Source organism: Lissotriton vulgaris, chromosome 6 (genome assembly GCF_964263255.1).
Source record: "Lissotriton vulgaris chromosome 6, aLisVul1.2, whole genome shotgun sequence".
Taxonomy (NCBI): Eukaryota; Metazoa; Chordata; class Amphibia; order Caudata; family Salamandridae; genus Lissotriton; species Lissotriton vulgaris.
Window position 1 is genome coordinate 571,465,859 of NC_141694.1, and position 18,290 is coordinate 571,484,148.

An 18,290-nucleotide genomic window follows, 5' to 3' on the forward strand; every position below is an offset into this window, starting at 1 on the left:
GCCTGACAAACAATCCTGCTCATCCCTTTGGGATTTGGTTTGTTTTCTTTTGTGAATCCCCAATTCATAATCCTTGATTCTTTTCACCATGGCGCTTCTTAGATCTTCACTTGCCTTTGAGTCTTTTTCTTTTGCGATTAAATCCTCCAAGTCCGCGATTTCTTTAATGCATTGGTCACGATCACTCCATGCATATTTTATTAATAGGCGTACCATCCCTTTTGATGTTTCAGCTGTGTATTCCGCCCAGTCCTTCAATAATGCGGGGTCGGGATTTTCGTAGGAGAGTATCGTAAAAATGCGGAGACCCCTGGGGTTCCTGTTACATTCTATGTACCGCTGCAGAGAGGTAGCCTCCCACCATTTTCGCACCTCTCTTTCTTGTAATTTCTCCAGTTTCTGAAAGAGCGTTTTTAAGTTGCTAGTAAATGCCGGCATTGTCACGGCATTATCTCCTCTCAGGGGTCTGTCCGTGGTGGATCGAAACATAACATTTGCAGCAGACTCTCTTTCACCTGTTATATCCTCATTTTCCGACATCTTTGCTTAAGAAAGTATGTATTTATTTTAACTTTTTCATGCGGGCGGTGACTTTTCACTTTGCTTAGGGGTTTGCACTTTTTCACGGTACCTTCGGGATAGAGGCTGAGCATGGAATACAGTGCACAATGTGGAAATGATTCCACTCACTGCGTTAGATGCTGGCGTTTGGTCGTCGTCAACCGACGTCTACCTCGAACCGCTCTCGTAACGGTAGGTGAGCAGCTTGTTTCCTCCAGTTGTTTATCCTTAAGAGCACGCAATTCGTAACTCTAAATGTTCATGTTGCTCAAATTGCCTCGGGGCTGACGGCCATATTGATTTGTAGCACAGGCTTCTTCACCGCCGTCGCTCCTCCAACTCCCGGGTGCTTCCAAGCCAGCGCTGGTGAGACACTTAGAAACTGCAACACAATTCAACTATGTAGTCGAAAAACGGCAAGCACGCTGGTATCCGGATTTTAAATATTTTAATGCAAACCCCCCTCACCCCAGATAGACACGTTTCGCTATTCCAGCTTCGTCAGTGTCAGTTTGTGTGAACAATCGATCGCCATTTTAAACCCACCGGTCACGGCTGCATTCATTGACATAGATGATGGTAAATTTTGTCAAGAAACGGTGGCCATCTTTAAACATATGTCTCTACATATATCATAAGTGTTTATCATGGCGAAAAATAAAGTACTTAGTGCATAATTAAAAACATTTCTACAGCAAACAATTCATAATTCATGTGCATACTATCATTATGATACAGAAGAGATAGATAATCCGATCCCATATGGCCACAATCCAATATTGTATTTTATTGATGTCTTTCCTTGTAGGGGTGTATCCCCAATTGCATTATGTTATTAGTGCCAAGGACCGGAATGTCTACCCTTTTATTCTTTTTTGTTTTGTAGCCCTGTATGGGCAGAGGTATCTTACTATATGATCCAGTAAGCAGTGATGTCAGCTTTCGGATATATGGGTGTTGGCAGACAGCATCTCTATTTTTCAGTTAGAGTTCGGACATGTGAGGATGTTAATACACATTATCCCATGTGTATATTCAGAGGTGGCCCCCCAATTCTTCGTCATTATTAAGGCCCCATGGGGTCATAGTTTTAAGGTCGATGATATACCTAGATTCCAGGACCCGGAGTGCCTTTTCTCTGTCCCCCCCCTCGCTCCAGACGTTTTACCTGATATATGCAGTCAAAACTCAGAAGATCCCTATCGCTATGATGGCATTCTGCAAAATGGCGAGCAACCGGATAGGATTTATCCTTATTCGCGATTGCTCGCATATGTTCTAGGATTCTGAGTTTAGTGGGGTTAATAGTGCTCCCAATATATCTTCTTTTACACAGGCACTCTAGACAGTAGATGGTATGGTCTGAATTGCAATTTAGGAGTTTCTTTATTTTCCTATTTGGTCTATCCTCTCCTGTTCTGCCCGGATACTCTAAGACTTTCTTACTGCCTTTACAGGCTTTACAGCGCAGACAGGGGAAAAACCCTTTGATGTTGGTAAGGTCAGTGAGCTCCGCCCTTGAGGAAAAATGGTTATGGACTAGATGATCAGATCGTGACTGACAGCGTCGATAAGTTATTAAAGGCTGCTGAGGGAGATGCCCTTTCAAAACAATGTCAGTAGTCAAAATATGCCAGTTTTTCCTAAAAATGTGGACTAGATCTCCAGATTTGGTGTTGAATTTGGTAATCATTCTCACCTCATCTTCCACCTTTGACACTTCCTTTGCCACCAGGAGATCCCTCCTGTTGACTATAGGCGCCTTATTAGAAGCCTGTTGAAGTATGCTCTTGGAATACCCCCTATTTTGAAATCTCTCACTGGCCTCAGCTTTAGCTTGTTGGAAATCAGTTTCTACTGAGCAGTTTCTTTTTAAGCGCAGTAGTTCGCCATAAGGGAAATTTTTGATTAGACTCTTCGGGTGGTAACTAGCCGCGTGTAACACAGCATTCCCCGCCGTAGGTTTTCTATAGAGTCTCGTTTGGAGAGTGTTGTTATATATAAAAACCTCCAGATCCAAAAAGCAAATACTGGTTGCACTTATTGTGCTGGTGAATTTCAGGTTCCAGTTATTATTGTTGAGGACGGCGATGTACTCCTCAGCCGAGGTGCGATCGCCGCGCCATACAATAAAAAGGTCGTCTATGTACCTAGTCCACATCAAAATTTTATCTGTCCATGCCTCATTGATCTCACCCCACGCTTCATGCTTCTCCTACCAGCCTACGCACAAGTTCGCATAGCTAGGGGATAAGCACGAGCCGATAGAGGTACCCCTGATTTGTTTAAATAATTGGTCAGAAAAATGGAAGATGTTATGGTATAAACAAAATCGCATCATGCTCAACAACATATTGCTGTGTGACTTATATCTCTCTGGTTTTCTATCTAGAAACCACTTGGTCTCCATCAAGCCGTGCTCATGGGCTATACAGGTGTATAAATTCACCACATCCAATGTTATTAAGAGCATGTCCGAATCCCAAAAGATATTGTCCATAATACGGAGGAAATCTTGTGTATCCCTCAGGTATGACGATAAATCCTTTACAATGGGAGCAAGGTACGAGTCAATGAAGCGTGACGTATTTTCCAAAAGACTCCCAATCGAAGACACGATTGGGCGCCCTGGTGGTCTTTTGGCATTTTTGTGGATCTTTGGAAGATGGTAAAAGGTGGGTAATATTAGTGATTCACATTGCAAGAAAAGTAACTCGTCTATATTGAGCATGCCATCCTCCTTCCATTTAGTCAGCATTGATTGATATTCTATTGTACTCTTGACATTCTCAGTTCTTTGTATGATGGTATAGCACTCTTTGTCTTTTAATTGTCTTAGTACCTCCTGTTCATACTGTTCCTTGTTACAAATCACAATATTTCCCCCTTTATCCGAGGGTTTAATTTCAATGGTTTTGTCATTTTTCAGGGACTTGATTACCTCCCATTCTCTCCTCGTGATATTAGACGATTGCATGTCCATTTTTTCTTTTGACAGTTTTTCCAAGTCCATAAGTACCGCTTCATTAAACACATCAATTGCATCGTGAGGTGCAACAAACAGTTTTTTAGACTTCTTTTTCATGTTACTGGGATCTTGCACTTGTACTATAGATACATCTCCACCCTGTGAACCTGGTATTTCCCCTTTCCAAAATTTCTTGAGTTGGGGTCAGTAATAAATTTGCAAGAGTATTAGGGTGTTCTTCTGTAGATTCCTCTGTGGTGTTTCCCAAATGTGTTCCCACACCAGTATCTTTGGGATGTAGAAGAAAGATTGTCTTAAACTCTAGTTTTCGGATGTATCTAAAGAGATCTATTCTTGTGTCCACCAGGTCAAACTCACTTGCAGGACAAAAACTCAGTCCTTTTTTAAGGACTCTTATCTCATCACCTGTTAGCTCACTTTTAGACAGGTTGATGACATTGTTATTGTACGCTGTTATTGTCTTCTCCTGCGGCTGGACACACTCCGGGTCACCCTCGGTGAGGCAGTTGTCTGTATGCCTCCTTTTGCCCCTCTTGCCCCGCCTTGTCCTCCTCTTTGGCTTGGTTGGGGGGGGGGGTTGATTCCTTTGCTGTTGTCTCTGGCGTGTCTCCTTTATGACCTGATATTCGTCGAAAAAAGGTTTCACGCTTGTTTTTTCTTTTGTTGCAGGAGCTGTGGGTTGTTCGCCATCAGACACCTCTGACTCTTCAGTGTCTGCATTCTTGGTACCCACGGTCCTTTGACCAAGTCGTTTTCTGGTCGCATCAAATTTGCGAGCAAAAGTCAATATTCTGCCTGACAAATAATCCTGCTCTTCCCTTTGGAATTTGGTTTGTTTTCTTTTGCGAATACCCAATTCATAATCCTTGATTCTTTTCATCATGGCGCTTCTTAGATCTTCACTTGCCTTTGAGTCTTTTTCTTTTGCGATTAAATCCTCCAAGTCCGCGATTTCTTTAATGCATTTGTCACGATCACTCCATGCATATTTTATTAATAGGCGTACCATCCGTTTTGATGATTCAGCTGTGTATTCCGCCCAGTCCTTCAATAATGCGGGGTCGGGATTTTCGTAGGAGGGTATCGTAAAAATGCGGAGACCCCTGGGGATCCTGTTACATTCTATGTAGCGCTGCAGAGAGGTAGCCTCCCACCATTTTCGCACCTCTCTTTCTTGTAATTTCTCCAGTTTCTGAAAGAGCATTTCTAAGTTGCTAGTAATTGCCGGCAATGTCACGGCATTATCCGCTCTCAGGGGTCTGTCCGTGGTGGATCTAAACATAACATTTGCAGCAGACTCTCTTTCACCCGTTATATCCTCATTTTCCTACATCTTTGCTTAATAAAGTATGTACTTATTTTAACTTTTTCATGCGAGGCGGTGACTTTTCACTTTGATTAGGGGTTTGCACTTTTTCACTGTACCTTTGGGATAGAGGCTGAGCATGGAATACAGTGCACAATGTGTAAATGATTTCACTCACCGCGTTAGATGCTGGCGTTTGGTCGTCGACAACTGATGTCTACCTCGCACCGCTCTCGTAACGGTAGGTGAGCAGCTTGTTTCCTCCAGTTGTTTATCCTTAAGAGCACGCAATTCGTAACTCTAAATGTTCATGTTGCTCAAATTGCCTCGGGGCTGACGGCCATATTGGTTTGTAGCACAGGCTTCTTCACCGCCGTCGCTCCTCCAACTCCCGGGTGCTTCCAAGCCAGCGCTGGTAAGACGCTAAGAAACTGCAACACAATTCAACTATGTAGTCGAAAAACGGCAAGCACGCTGGTATCCGGATTTTAAATATTTTAATGCAAACCCCCCTCACCCCAGACAGACGCGTTTCGCTATTCCAGCTTCGTCAGTGTCAGTTTGTGTGAACAACCGATCACCATTTTATACCCACCCGTCACTGCTGCATTCATTGACATAGATGATGGTAAATTTTGTCAAAAAACGGTGCCCATCTTTAAACATATGTCTCTACATATATCATAAGTGTTTATCATGGCGAAAAATAAAATACTTAGTGCATAATTAAAAACATTTCTACAGCAAACAATTCATAATTCATGTACATACTATCATTATGATACAGAAGGGATAGATAATCAGATCCCATATGGCCACAATCCAATATTGTATTTTATTGATGTCTTTCCTTGTAGGGGTGTATCCCCAATTGCATTATGTTATTAGTCCCAAGGCCCGGAATGTCTACCCTTTTATTCTTTTTTGGTTTGTAGCCCTGTATGGGCAGAGGTATCTCACTATATGATCCAGTAACCAGTGATGTCAGCTTTCGGATATATGGGTTTTGGCAGACAGCATCTCTATTTTTCAGTTAGAGTTCGGACATGTGAGGATGTTAATACACATGATCCCATGTGTATATTCAGATGTGGACCCACAATTCTTCGTCATTATTAAGCCCCCATGAGGTCATAGTTTTAAGGTCGATGATATACCTAGATTCTAGGACCCGGAGTGCCTTTTCTCTGTCCCCCCCTCGTTCCAGACGTTTTACCTGATTTATGCAGTAAAAACTCAGAAGATCCCTATCGCTATGATGGCATTCTGCAAAATGGCGAGCAACCGGGTAGGATTTATCCTTATTCGCAATTGCTCGCATATGTTCTAGGATTCTGAGTTTAGTGGGGTTGATAGTGCTCCCAATGTATCTTCTTTTACACTGGCACTCTAGACAGTAGATGGTATGGTCTGAAATGCAATTTAGGAGTTTCTTTATTTTCCTATTTGGTCTATCCTCTCCTGTTCTGCCCGGATACTCTAAGACTTTTTTACTGCCTTTACAGGATTTACAGCGCAGACAGGGGGAAAACCCTTTGATGTTGGTAAGGTCAATGGGCTGGGCCCTTGAGGAAAAATGGCTATGGACTAGATGATCAGATAGTGACTGACAGCGTTGATAAGTTATTAAAGGCTGCTGAGGGATATGCCCTTTCAAAACACTGTCAGTAGTCAAAATATGCCAGTTTTTCTTAAAAATGTGGTCCAGATCTCCAGATTTGGTGTTGAATTTGGTAATCATTCTCACCTCATCTTTCACCTTTGACACTTCCTTTGCCACCAGGAGATCCCTCCTGTTGACTATAGACGCATTATTAGAAGCCTGTTGAAGTATGTTGAAGTATGCTCTTGGAATAACCCCTATTTTGAAATCTCTCACTGATCATCTAGTCCATAGCCATTTTTCCTCAAGGGCCCAGCCCACTGACCTTACCAACATCCAAGGGTTTTTGTATGTATCATAATGATAGTATGTACATGAATTATGAATTGTTTGCTGTAGAAATGTTTTTAATTATGCACTAAGTACTTTATTTTTCGCCATGATAAACACTTATGATATATGTAGAGACATATGTTTAAAGATGGCCACCGTTTTTTGACAAAATTTACCATAATCTATGTCAATGAATGCAGCAGTGACCGGTGGGTTTAAAATGGCGATCAATTGTTCACACAAACTGACACTGGCGAAGCTGGAATAGCGAAACGCGTCTGTCTGGTGTGAGGGGGGTTTGCATTAAAATATTTAAAATGCGGATACCAGCATGCTTGCCGTTTTTCGACTACATAGTTGAATTGTGTTGGTATATATATATATATATTCAAAGAATAATTCTCTCTGGGCGAATTAACGTTAATACATAAGTACTTACAAACATACAGTGAACTGACCAATACCCAACATATAACAAGGAGGCAATGAAACTAGGTGATAACTTCAATACACGTGAAAACACTCTGGAAAAATAAAGTATTTAAAACAATTTATTAGCATACATTACATTAATTAAAGCCGGTAATACGAGCAGACATCCACGCGGGACGTTCGAGGTCTTAACAAAAGAGGGTCAACACGGAGGAAATCGCCTCGTGTCGTGGGTATTCTACTGGAACCCTGAACCCCTCTAATGTCGCAAACCGCTCCATTGATAGGTGGGAGTCGATATTGACAATAGAATTACCGCGTGCATTGGACGCAGCGATTTTAACTTTTTTCCCCCAGCCATTATGCTGGATGCACCACCAATACTGAAACTTTGATAAAGGTTTCGCCACTATTTTAAACCAGAATTCTGTGTAGATCAAGAAGATAATTCGCTGGACGAATATCTCTACCAAACGATAAGGAGGCAGCATACCCCTTATGATATACTGACAGACCCTTTGCTTGCTTGAGAAGTATTGGGAAACATTTGTACACATTGTCCTGATGAAGGCGGTTTTAGATTGATTATACCGCCGAAACGCGTCGATGCTCAAGGAGTAAATCTGGGATTATAAACTAAGGAAAATTCAAAATTACTGTTTTGTGTTTGAGTTTAGTCCTTTCTCCCTGTAGCTCCTTTTTATTGGAATGTTGATTTTATTGATTATTGTTCCGTCCTGTATGTGTTTCCCAATTTTTAATTATTGTAATGTATGCTAATAAATTGTTTTAAATACTTTATTTTTCCAGAGTGTTTTCACGTGTATTGAAGTTATCACCTAGTTTCATTGCTTCCTTGTTATATGTTGGGTATTGGTCAGTTCACTGTATGTTTGTAAGTACTTATGTATTAACGTTAATTCGCCCAAAGGGAATTATTCTTTGACTTGCGTCAACTGTGGAACCCTATCCCTTTGGTTTTGGGGTCCCTCTCTCTTTTATTAGAGATATATATATATTCACCAAACTTGTGCTCAACAAGGAGAGGCCCAAAACGGGTTTCAAATTCGCCACACTTTATTGCTGGAGGTTACAGCATGCAAACAGGAAAGGAAGCTTCACTTCTTAATAAAATGTTAAGCCCGACGCGTTTCGTGCATATCAGCACTTCCTCATGGGCTACAGCTTTCTCTGCAAATGAACTGCGGCAGTTTCAGGCTTTTGATAATGTCCCAAATCCCGCGCCACTGGGAGTGGCCACACCGTGGCCTCATGGTCTTTGTAGTGCATCAGAACCTCCTGTGAGTCGCTGTGTTCAGAGCAAAATTAAAAGTTCTTTTTCCCAAGTGGGCGAGTGTTGCTCTCTTCATGCCTCACACCACATTTGAAAACCACCAGCTCTGGCACCCGTTCCAAATGGCGTGGCGAATTAAACACCACAGCCAGACCGTAACAGCAGCTGGGCTCTCTCCGCGGCCCAGGCGTGACCGCTTCTTATTCACCAAACCTGCGCCCAACAAGGAGAGGCCCAAAACGGGATTCAAATTTGCCACACTTTATTGCTGGAGGTTACAGCGTGCAAACAAGAAAGGAAGCTTCACTTAATAAAATGTTCAGCCCGACGCGTTTCGTGCATATCAGCACTTCCTCATGGGCTACAGCTTTCTCTGCAAATGAACTGTGGCAGTTTCAGGCTTTTGATAATGTCCCAAATCCCGCCCCACTGGGCGTGGCCACACCGTGGCCTCATGGTCTTTGTAGTGCCTCAGAACCTCAGAAGTATATATACATACTCTTGAATTGTCCTTCCTTTGCCCTCAATATTCTCTCAGTGTTCCACCCCTCCTTATTAAAGAATGTTCCAGGTACAGTTTAGATTCTTAGTAATGGCATTTAGGATTCAGTCTGTGAGAGATGTGGAGACATCATATAAAGTGGACATTTTACATCTACTATGCTTCTATTTACTTCTTTTCAATCAGCTTTGCAAGTGTGATGAGATTAAATAGTTTGTACCTTTGGCACACATACTGCACACTTCTGCTGTGCATCCGCGCAGGTAGCAATCTTAAGTGCACCTGAGAAGAGTGAGAAGGACCTGGGTTACCATGGACATGAGGCAGGTGCTCCCCCTAAATGAAAAGTAACTAACACTGTGGAAATGAAACAAAACAGGTGTTCAGAACCCCTGCCTTCTGATCCAGTTCTCTTCGGCTACTGAGAACTTAAAGTGAATGCAACAAAAAGGCGAGAAAACAAACGCAATACAAACAAAATTATTTGAAGCAAGAAAGCACACCAATTGCACAACTACAAAATAACATTTAAACTAATATAATAGGTCAGGTCCCCAAATACAGGGAGCTAATCATATAGCAAAAATAACATATAAAGGTAAGCCTAGAGTGCTGTTTGTATTAGTCGCAGAATTTCCAGCATATCCATCGGTGCCATGAGAAAAACGTAAGACTCGAGAAGAGCAATCAGTGAGTGGGTTTTACCATGGAGACCAGACATGTTCTTTCGCTAAATAAAAATAAAAGAGGCTTTGCAGACGCAATAACAAGACCTGAACTTAGCTACTTTTACTTCAGCAACAAGCTCCCTTTTTCACGTTAAAATGAGTCCACGGACCGAAGCATAAAGAAATAAAAAATAATGTAGAAATAAATATAAAACCGGACTTCACTGCTTACATTATGGGCTGGCTTACCAGCAAATCCACCAGTTCTAAACAATCATGGTCAAAAGCAGTCTGAGGATATCTGGGACAAGTAAGGAAATGACAGGCATTTCTGTGGATATCACACAATCTCTCTACCGAAATGAAATTAAAAGAAACTCCACAGTGAATATAAATGGGGCTAGTTTCAGTTGGCCAGGGACTGACTTCATGGTAATGGACTCGCTGTGCAATTTCTTTCCCTTTACTTCTTCATAATATTTAACCATATTTAAGCATCATGTGCCTTCTTTATGTTTTTTTAAGATTTAACCTTAATAGCAAAATGGCCAAATCGATCACTATTCCTGCTTTCTTTTCCCAAAAACAGATTGCTCCAGTACCCTGAAATCTCAACAATTTGTTCATACCCTTAATCCTTGCAAATCAATAATGTTTCTTGAAATCTAGTATATTGGAACATAGTGAAAATGTATGCCTTCAAGATTTCATGAGCCGCATGTAGAGACAATGGGACTGATGTGCGAATTTTCCATTAAAAAAAAAGTGCATTGCCTTTTTGCGAATGGAAAGGAATTCTTCGAACCGGCCTATGTATTAATAGGTTGGTTCATAAAATTCAGAATCGCAGTTGCCTGTAATTCGTCCTAGCTCTTTTATATGCACGATCAGGACACAAATTGCAAATGCTAGAGTCAAAGGCTTAGTGGCCTTCTGGGGTCAGCAGACCACCATGTCTGTGATTGGTTTGTGAGTGGTTTATCATCAATTTTTAATTGGTGTTAACATTCTAATGTTTTATGACTGGATTGTAGAAGCGGTAAAAACATTTATGACCTTCTCTCCCTGAAAACCTAATTTAAAATGAAAATGTTCCATCAAGTGGAAACTATTGCCACCAAATAATTATTAATCAATCTGTATGAATATTTCCATAGTTGGGCTGATTCTGCTGCTGACTCAAGAACAAGGTTGATGGATTAAAATTGTGCATGCTAATTAGTACTGCAGAACAATTTTAAAATGTTATAGTTTTAAAATGTGAACTCACTGAATTGTATTTTAATTGTAGTGGCCCAATTAAATATTTGGCTGTTCAATAAATATTATTCTCACAATCCAGATCTCGAATCTCGATTCTATAAATATTGTGTATATCTAACAAAAGAAAATCAAATTAGTTTGAAGTGCCTATTCTCTCCTTGGCAGATGTCTAGATTGCCATCTCAGCTCATACATTACTGACGGTACGGCTAATAACAGTTGAATCCTTGACCTGTCACTAGTCACTGTTCAGTCCATATTTGCATGCCTATCCCAGTTACTATTTTTAGCACCTCACCAGCCACCACAGACTGTAGTCTGCATATAAGTGAGTGTATCACAGTTGATAGGGGCAGAGACTCTCAGCTTTTATTCATTTATACACAAGTCTTACAAATTCTGTGCAGTGTCACATGCATCTCCTCAGTTCACTCATGCATGCACATCATAGATGCAATGGGCTGGATAGACAATATATGTTAAGTTTAGTGAAGGATGTGACCCCCGGCCACAATTGGTGCTACTTGTCTGATCGCTGCCTCCACCAGTGTCAGACCGTAAAATGATACACTATGACAATGGCCAGCATCAAAAGGTCTCCCACATGCAGCCGGTGTTAATTCACCTAGACAACGCTAGCCGTGTCTTAATCCACAACTCTTCCATCACATATTTTCACCTGCTCAGTCTTAAGTAGGTCTGATTTCCACACTTGAGCTTGAAATGCCTTTCTAGTCATGATTGCATGACACAAATAAATCGCCTTTCCTGATTGTATGCCTCTCCCCGGCACCTTACTTCACATGTCAGAATAAATTTCACTGTCATGGGTTAGCCTTCGTTTTACTCAATTGTGTTGCATCCCTCCATGGTTTTGGCCATGGCGTTAAATTTTAAAAGAATAGTAATCCCTGTTCACAATCTACATTGACATGGGTTGCCAGTATGTTCTTCTACCAGCCTTGGCTGTTCAACAGTGTAAAGACAATATGGATAATTGAGATAAAGTCATCTGTATTTGAGAGTACACATGTCTGTAATCGGCAGGGTAAGCCAGCAGCTGTCGTTCGTGGAATAAAAAGCAACATAAAAGCATACAGATCTCTTAAATGTTTTAAGCATGTCATGTATCCTAACATATGACCTTTGGTAACTTTCCAAACCACTTACAACAAGAGCAAATGCAGAGATAAGTTACTGATGGATGGCACAACACTCATGTTTCCCAAAAATCTAAATATTTAAATACATTTTTTCACATCTACCAAAGCCACCAGTACATCGTGGCTAGAAATTTTACATGCTACATGTGGGGTATGTGCTGAGAGCCTCAGAAGCCTTGTTTCTGATTACAAATTTGAAATCCAAATCCTTTTTTATCTTATGCTCAGCCCTCCTCATAATAGCCCTTCATTAGACCAGTATTAACAACCTCTTCTAGCACGTCTGGGCTACCTCCACATCCCACACCCAAGCTCCTTTACATAAGAAACTGATAGCATTATTGTTCCCTAGCGACTGAAACCCTCAGTCAGAGCCTTCTATTCAAAGCATCATGGCATCCCTCTGCTCTCAGTTGTATCACACGCTCCATTCATGGGTCCATGCAACATAGTTTTCAATATATCTTTTTATCACAGTTTCATGTTACTCAACAAGCATAAGGTGATTTAGGACAATTAAATCTCTGATGTGAACTCTAGAACAATCAAATCAACGGTCCAAACAATAACTGCTCAACGTAGGATCTTCAAAGGCATTCTCTAGCCTCATTCTCATGCTCTACCCCAACCTCCTTGGACACAACATCTTTGAAGGCAAAAAGCAAATAGGTTTGGAATTACTTTTGATTGGACCTGTCCAATGGGTGTCACAATATTGTCTCTGCCCACCTGTCCTCAAAATACATCTCCAAGGAGATTGGACTTCCAAGATGATGGCGTAGTCTTGAAGCTCCTGTAAGTACCGCCAATAGTCGGCCCATTTTTGTGTCTCTTGATGACCTCTGATGTAGGCTTGCAACAGGGGAATGTGAGGATGCTTCCACTGGTGGTAGAAATATGAAAATTTGCTGGACCATATGTAGCTGCCTGTTATCTATCTCAGCTTTTTCGCAGAGTATGTCTGCTTAAGTTTTTTTTAAAATATATCTTTATTGACTTTTTTTCCCAAAACAAACATTTCAGGTAACGGCAGGGACCAAATCCGTAGCATACAGTAATGGTCATTCAAAATCCACATACAACAGGCCGTAGCCTAAATTCTACAACGGTGAGTTCATTCTTGATCACCCTTCTCACCCACCTATACCTCGTGCATTAAGTCTTTGGTTAATGCAGCAGCTCCCGCTATATTAAGTAGAAGGAAATTCTATTCAGCAGATTCCCAATGAGCCTAAGTCCAAAAGTACTAATCTTCACCATGACTTGGTCCAAGGGCTTTCCGAAGGTGATGCCTTCTTCTCCCAGGACACTGCCATTTGCCTTTCCCCACTAAACTTTACGTTTTCAGACATTTTTCTTCAAAAATTATTTTAAGTCTGAAGGTAAGCAGAGACCAGGCCTAATCCATTTCTTGCAGTCAAGCTGCGTTCCACTGCATAACTTTTGAATTTGCACCAGTCTTTCACGACTAGATCACCCCGATTGGCGCTTGGAGCTTTTAGACACTTGTTTTCTTTTAAAGTTTAAAAATTCATATCTCTAGTTCTACTGATTGGATTTTTGTCATTTTGGTGTCAACTAATTTAACAAACTTTACTCTATTTTACTAAATTGATGTTGGATTTTGCGTGTGCTGTGTTTTCACTTTATTACTGTTTAAGTGCTGCATGCATACTTTACACATTCACTTTAAGTAAAGCCTCGCTGCTATTCTGCCAAGCTACGAGAGTATTAAGCATAGGTTAATTTAGTGACTTTTGTTTTTAACTCTGACAAAGATTGTGGCTGTTGCTTGAGTAAGGCTCAGAACACCCCCCCCACCCATCACCCCCCTTAACCAAAAAAAAACACATTTCTTACACTGAACTTGGGGGGTGGTTGCCATGATTCAGTGAGATAAAGTCTGGGAAAGTAAAGTTAAACAGGAATTCTTTAAACTATGGAGTGCAGTGTCTAAGAAAGTACATGGACAACTAGCCTTAGAATCCACTTAAGGAGCAGTTTTATTGGTAGTGACAGGAAGCTACTCCCTTCTATCAATGACCTACATTCTAAACGGAAGTATAATACTGAAGTGATCAAAACAGCAGTAAAAGTTGTGGAAAAAGCTCGAAGGAATGTCTAGCAGTGCTAATGGGTAGAGCTCTGCTCCATCACTTTCAGGGCAGTGCAGAGTTGCTGTGGAGCCACACTTTGCCACATAGTGGCAAGCAGGAGTCATTGCTTGTAGAATTATTTGGATCCAGGCTAGTGCCTGGGGTATTCTAAAGATGAGAAATCTGCAGTTAGACTATCCACCAGCAAGTGTGTTAACAAAAGTCACATGTTTATTTGTTTCATATTACGTGGGTTTGGTACTATGCCTTGTTGAACCACCCTTGCAGCTTCACCAGACATACCGTTTAATTTTCTGTTTGATGCATCTTTTACCATTTTTTTAAATTTTCATTATGATTTACTTTATTGTTTTCTCTTGTTTACTTTCTTTTAGTTCTGGTCAATTATTTTCAGTAAGAATTTGATTTTGAAAATTGTAATTTAACTACTGTAGCATGGTTACCAACTACAGCTACGTAAATTGATGTTATCATTTCAATATCTAAAGCTTTGCATATTACAGTAGGTTGATTCACACGGAAGCATGGCAAATGAAGCACTGAGGTGCTAGTGCCTGTGTTCCGTGTACCTCAAAGAAATGTCCTGTAAACGCCTTCTCTTTTAGACCTGAATAGACAATTAGCAGTGAATCTTCACAAGATTACCAAGCAGTAGAAATACACTTCATAGGGTAGAATGGACACCCAGTGGGCTCTCTGAGTTAAGATGGACGAAGGTGTAATTTCTTTAAGTTGATCAGGATTCCATGCGGGTGCAATGTGTGCTGCATATGTTGCTTTGCAGAAATAAGGCTGTACCATTATATATTGACTGCACAACTGTGAAATACCAATGTTGTGATACATGACACAGGAAAGTTAACAGTACAGAATTGTGTTCCAGTTTATTACTTGTAGAGAAACTTCAGTCACCTTATCATTCTCTGCCAGCTCCCCAGCATCTGTCTCCTCTTCATATTCTTCCTCCCACAATTGAAACAAAGAACAAATGGGAAGTAAACGATGCAACACTCAAACGAGAACCCAAATGTTGATACAAAGGCCAAAAACAGGAATGTTTGAAAATTAATAAAAATAAAAATATAGAGATGTCAAGGTATTCTTATTACAACTTACTTTTTTCTCAATTACCTCTATTCTACTGACATTCCAGATACTTCCTTCCTTCAACTTAACAGCTGTGAGCCATGGGGTTCCACAGGGCTCTATTTTGATCCCTACATTATTCAACATCTATATGGAGCCCCTGGCACACATTGTAGAGGATTTTGGGGTGGGCATTGTCAGCTATGCTGACGACACACAATTAATATTCAAACTAACACCGGACAGTAAAGAATATGCCACCAACTTCTCAAACTGTATGTCGGCAGTAGCCACCTGGATGGACAATAATTGTCTCCGCTTAAATGGAGACAAGACCGAGGTATTGGTGGTAGGGAAAGAAATCTCCGTATGGTCTTACGCATGGTGGCCCAGTGAACTGGGTAAATTACCCAGTCCTGTAGAAACGGTAAGAAACCTAGGGGTCATGCTAGACTCTGACCTCTCTGGCAAGACCCAAGTTAATAAAATAACAGGAAAATGCTTTGGCATATTAAAAGTCCTCCGAAAAGTTCTTGATCTTATCCCCATCGGGGTTAGAAAAACAATAGTCCATGCTCTAATAACACCCCATTTAGACTATGGGAATGCCCTCCTGATAGGTCTCAGAAAGAAGGGCCTTCACCAGCTTCAATGTATACAAAATGCAGCTGCTCGACTGGTACTGGGTCTTTCGAGAAAAACATCTACCAAAGCAGCCTTAGCTAAGCTTCATTGGCTCCCTGTTAAGGAGAGAATTAGATTCAAGAGTCTCTGCTATGCCCATCGGATAGCTCACAATAAAGGCCCCATTTATCTTAGAAGTCTTCTGACCATCCACCGTCCGACTAGAGACTTAAGATCATCAGGCATGATGCAATTTAAACTACCCCGAATTACAAGAGCTAAAATGGGAGGCAAATCCTTCCGTTACTTGGCCACTAAATATTGGAATACTCTTCCACTCCAACTGAGGATGGAACCTTCCGAAATGAGATTCAGGGCAAAACTAAAAACTCTCTTATTTCCGAATTGATTATTGATCGGATGATTCTTCTGCCTCTACTCCTCTAGATTGAATTGTTAGCAGTTAGCGCGGGGACACACAGTTTTGTGCAGCCAGGCGCTTTACAAATGTTTTATTATTATTATTATTATTATTATTATAACAGCTCTTTTGAATATCTTGACCACCAACTTTAGTGTATTGCTATACTTAATGGAACACAAAGAGGCTGGTTTAGAGTTTGGCAGAGAAGTTATTCCATTACAGTGGACCTCTTTGCCAAACTGAGGGCCTGTCCGTCTGTTTTACAGACGGGAGGACCTTAAATATGTCAGCGACTGAGACTACTCTGTCTCCATTGTTGACATACTCCATTGACAGCCCAATAGATTTTAAGGCATTGGAGGTGATTCGACCGCCCACCCAATATAGAATGGGCAGTCCAATGGCCAGTTTTCAATATCCCTTACCACCAAGCGTTAAGGGACAACGAAAATTGCAAAACGACACCCGCACCATGGGAAACAGCTCCCATGGTGTGGGGGGTCATTCATTTTGTATTTTCAAAAAACAATTCCTGTTTTGGAATATTGTTTTTGAAAATCCACAAACATGATAAAACTTTAATGAACTGTACCATCATTTTTACAGTACCGTCCGTCAGATTTTCACTACAGTGACAGGAAGCGCCATGATGGCGGTTCCTGACAGTGTTAAGAGATGTCAGCTGGGCTGATGGGCATCTCAAAATTTTGTGGGCAGAGGAACCTCGGGATGGTAGGACTAAAGTACTCCAACATCCCAATGGTTTTAACTCTGTCCTCCAAAATCTAACTCAGCCCCTAAGCGTTTCTTAGAGCTCTCGCTCTGACCACCTCACCCACTTTTATCTTCATGCCATCAAACTGCCTTCCGGGCATCATAATAGGCTTTCCTTTTCACCTGCCCCTTCAGTTCCGTCATCCTGCATAAAAACTCCACATCTTCAAATTGTACAGCTTTAGTTGACTTTGGGTGAATCAAAGGGTGTCAGATCAGGAAACAGGGCTTTCTTCTCCTGAGGATCTCAAAATGAGTCACTCTCCTGGTACAGTGCCTTGTAAACCTTTACTTTTGCATACAGTTGAGCAATAACTTCTTTAAATATTTCCCAGTAACCTTAGCTAACTGAATAGCTTTCTTCAATGCCCTATTGAATCTGTCAACCATCCACACTCTTCTTGTGATACATTTCTCTTTTCTTCGGAAACTCAGGCATATCCTTGGAGATCAGCTGTACCCCATTGCATGAGAGAAAACCTTTTGGGTTGCTTTCACAAGCATATAGTGTAATCACAGAGACAGTGGAAATACCTTGCACAAACCTTACTTCCAGCCACATGGAGAATATGTCTATTAGTGCTAGTAAATTCACTGATATATCTCCCGAAGAAAAAGGGCCTACAATGTTCAAAGCTACCTCCTCCCACAGGCTATTAGAAAACTCATGACAGATCATGGACGCCTGTTCTAACTTTCTTGAACTCATCACTTAACCTACACTCCACAAAGTCTCTGACCAGCCTTTCCACTGGAAAATCCATCTCTGACCACCAGCAAGAAGATCTCAATCTCTATTTGGTGTTATATATTCCTTGATGTGGGGGGGGGGCGGAGCTTGCCGGCGTCCATGAAAGACGTGTGAGCGCTGAGCTCCTCTCCTGAGCCCCTTTAATATTCGACAAATCTATCCTTTTGGCGCCTAGCCAGCCCTGAAATCTGAGGTGGACTCTCCATCTACCCCCCCGGCCTGGTGGGGGGCCTTTCCCCGGTCAAATTCGGTGGTGGTTTCGCTCCGCTGTTCGAAGGAGGTCGCAGTGGCGGACCAGGCCGTAATCCGCGGTCTATCCTGAGGAGCTGCCCGTGCTGCGTCACGCTACGTGCGGCTAGTGGTACCGGAGTGGAGTCGGTCTGCCCGCTTGGTGACTGCA

At 41.5% G+C, this 18,290-nt stretch overlaps 1 protein-coding gene across 1 annotated transcript in view; it reads left to right on the plus strand.

The window, feature by feature from the left end:
- The window catches only part of CYB5R4 (cytochrome b5 reductase 4), a 1,096,982-nt gene that overhangs the window by 442,576 nt on the left and 636,116 nt on the right, over positions 1–18,290 (plus strand). The window lies entirely within an intron of this gene.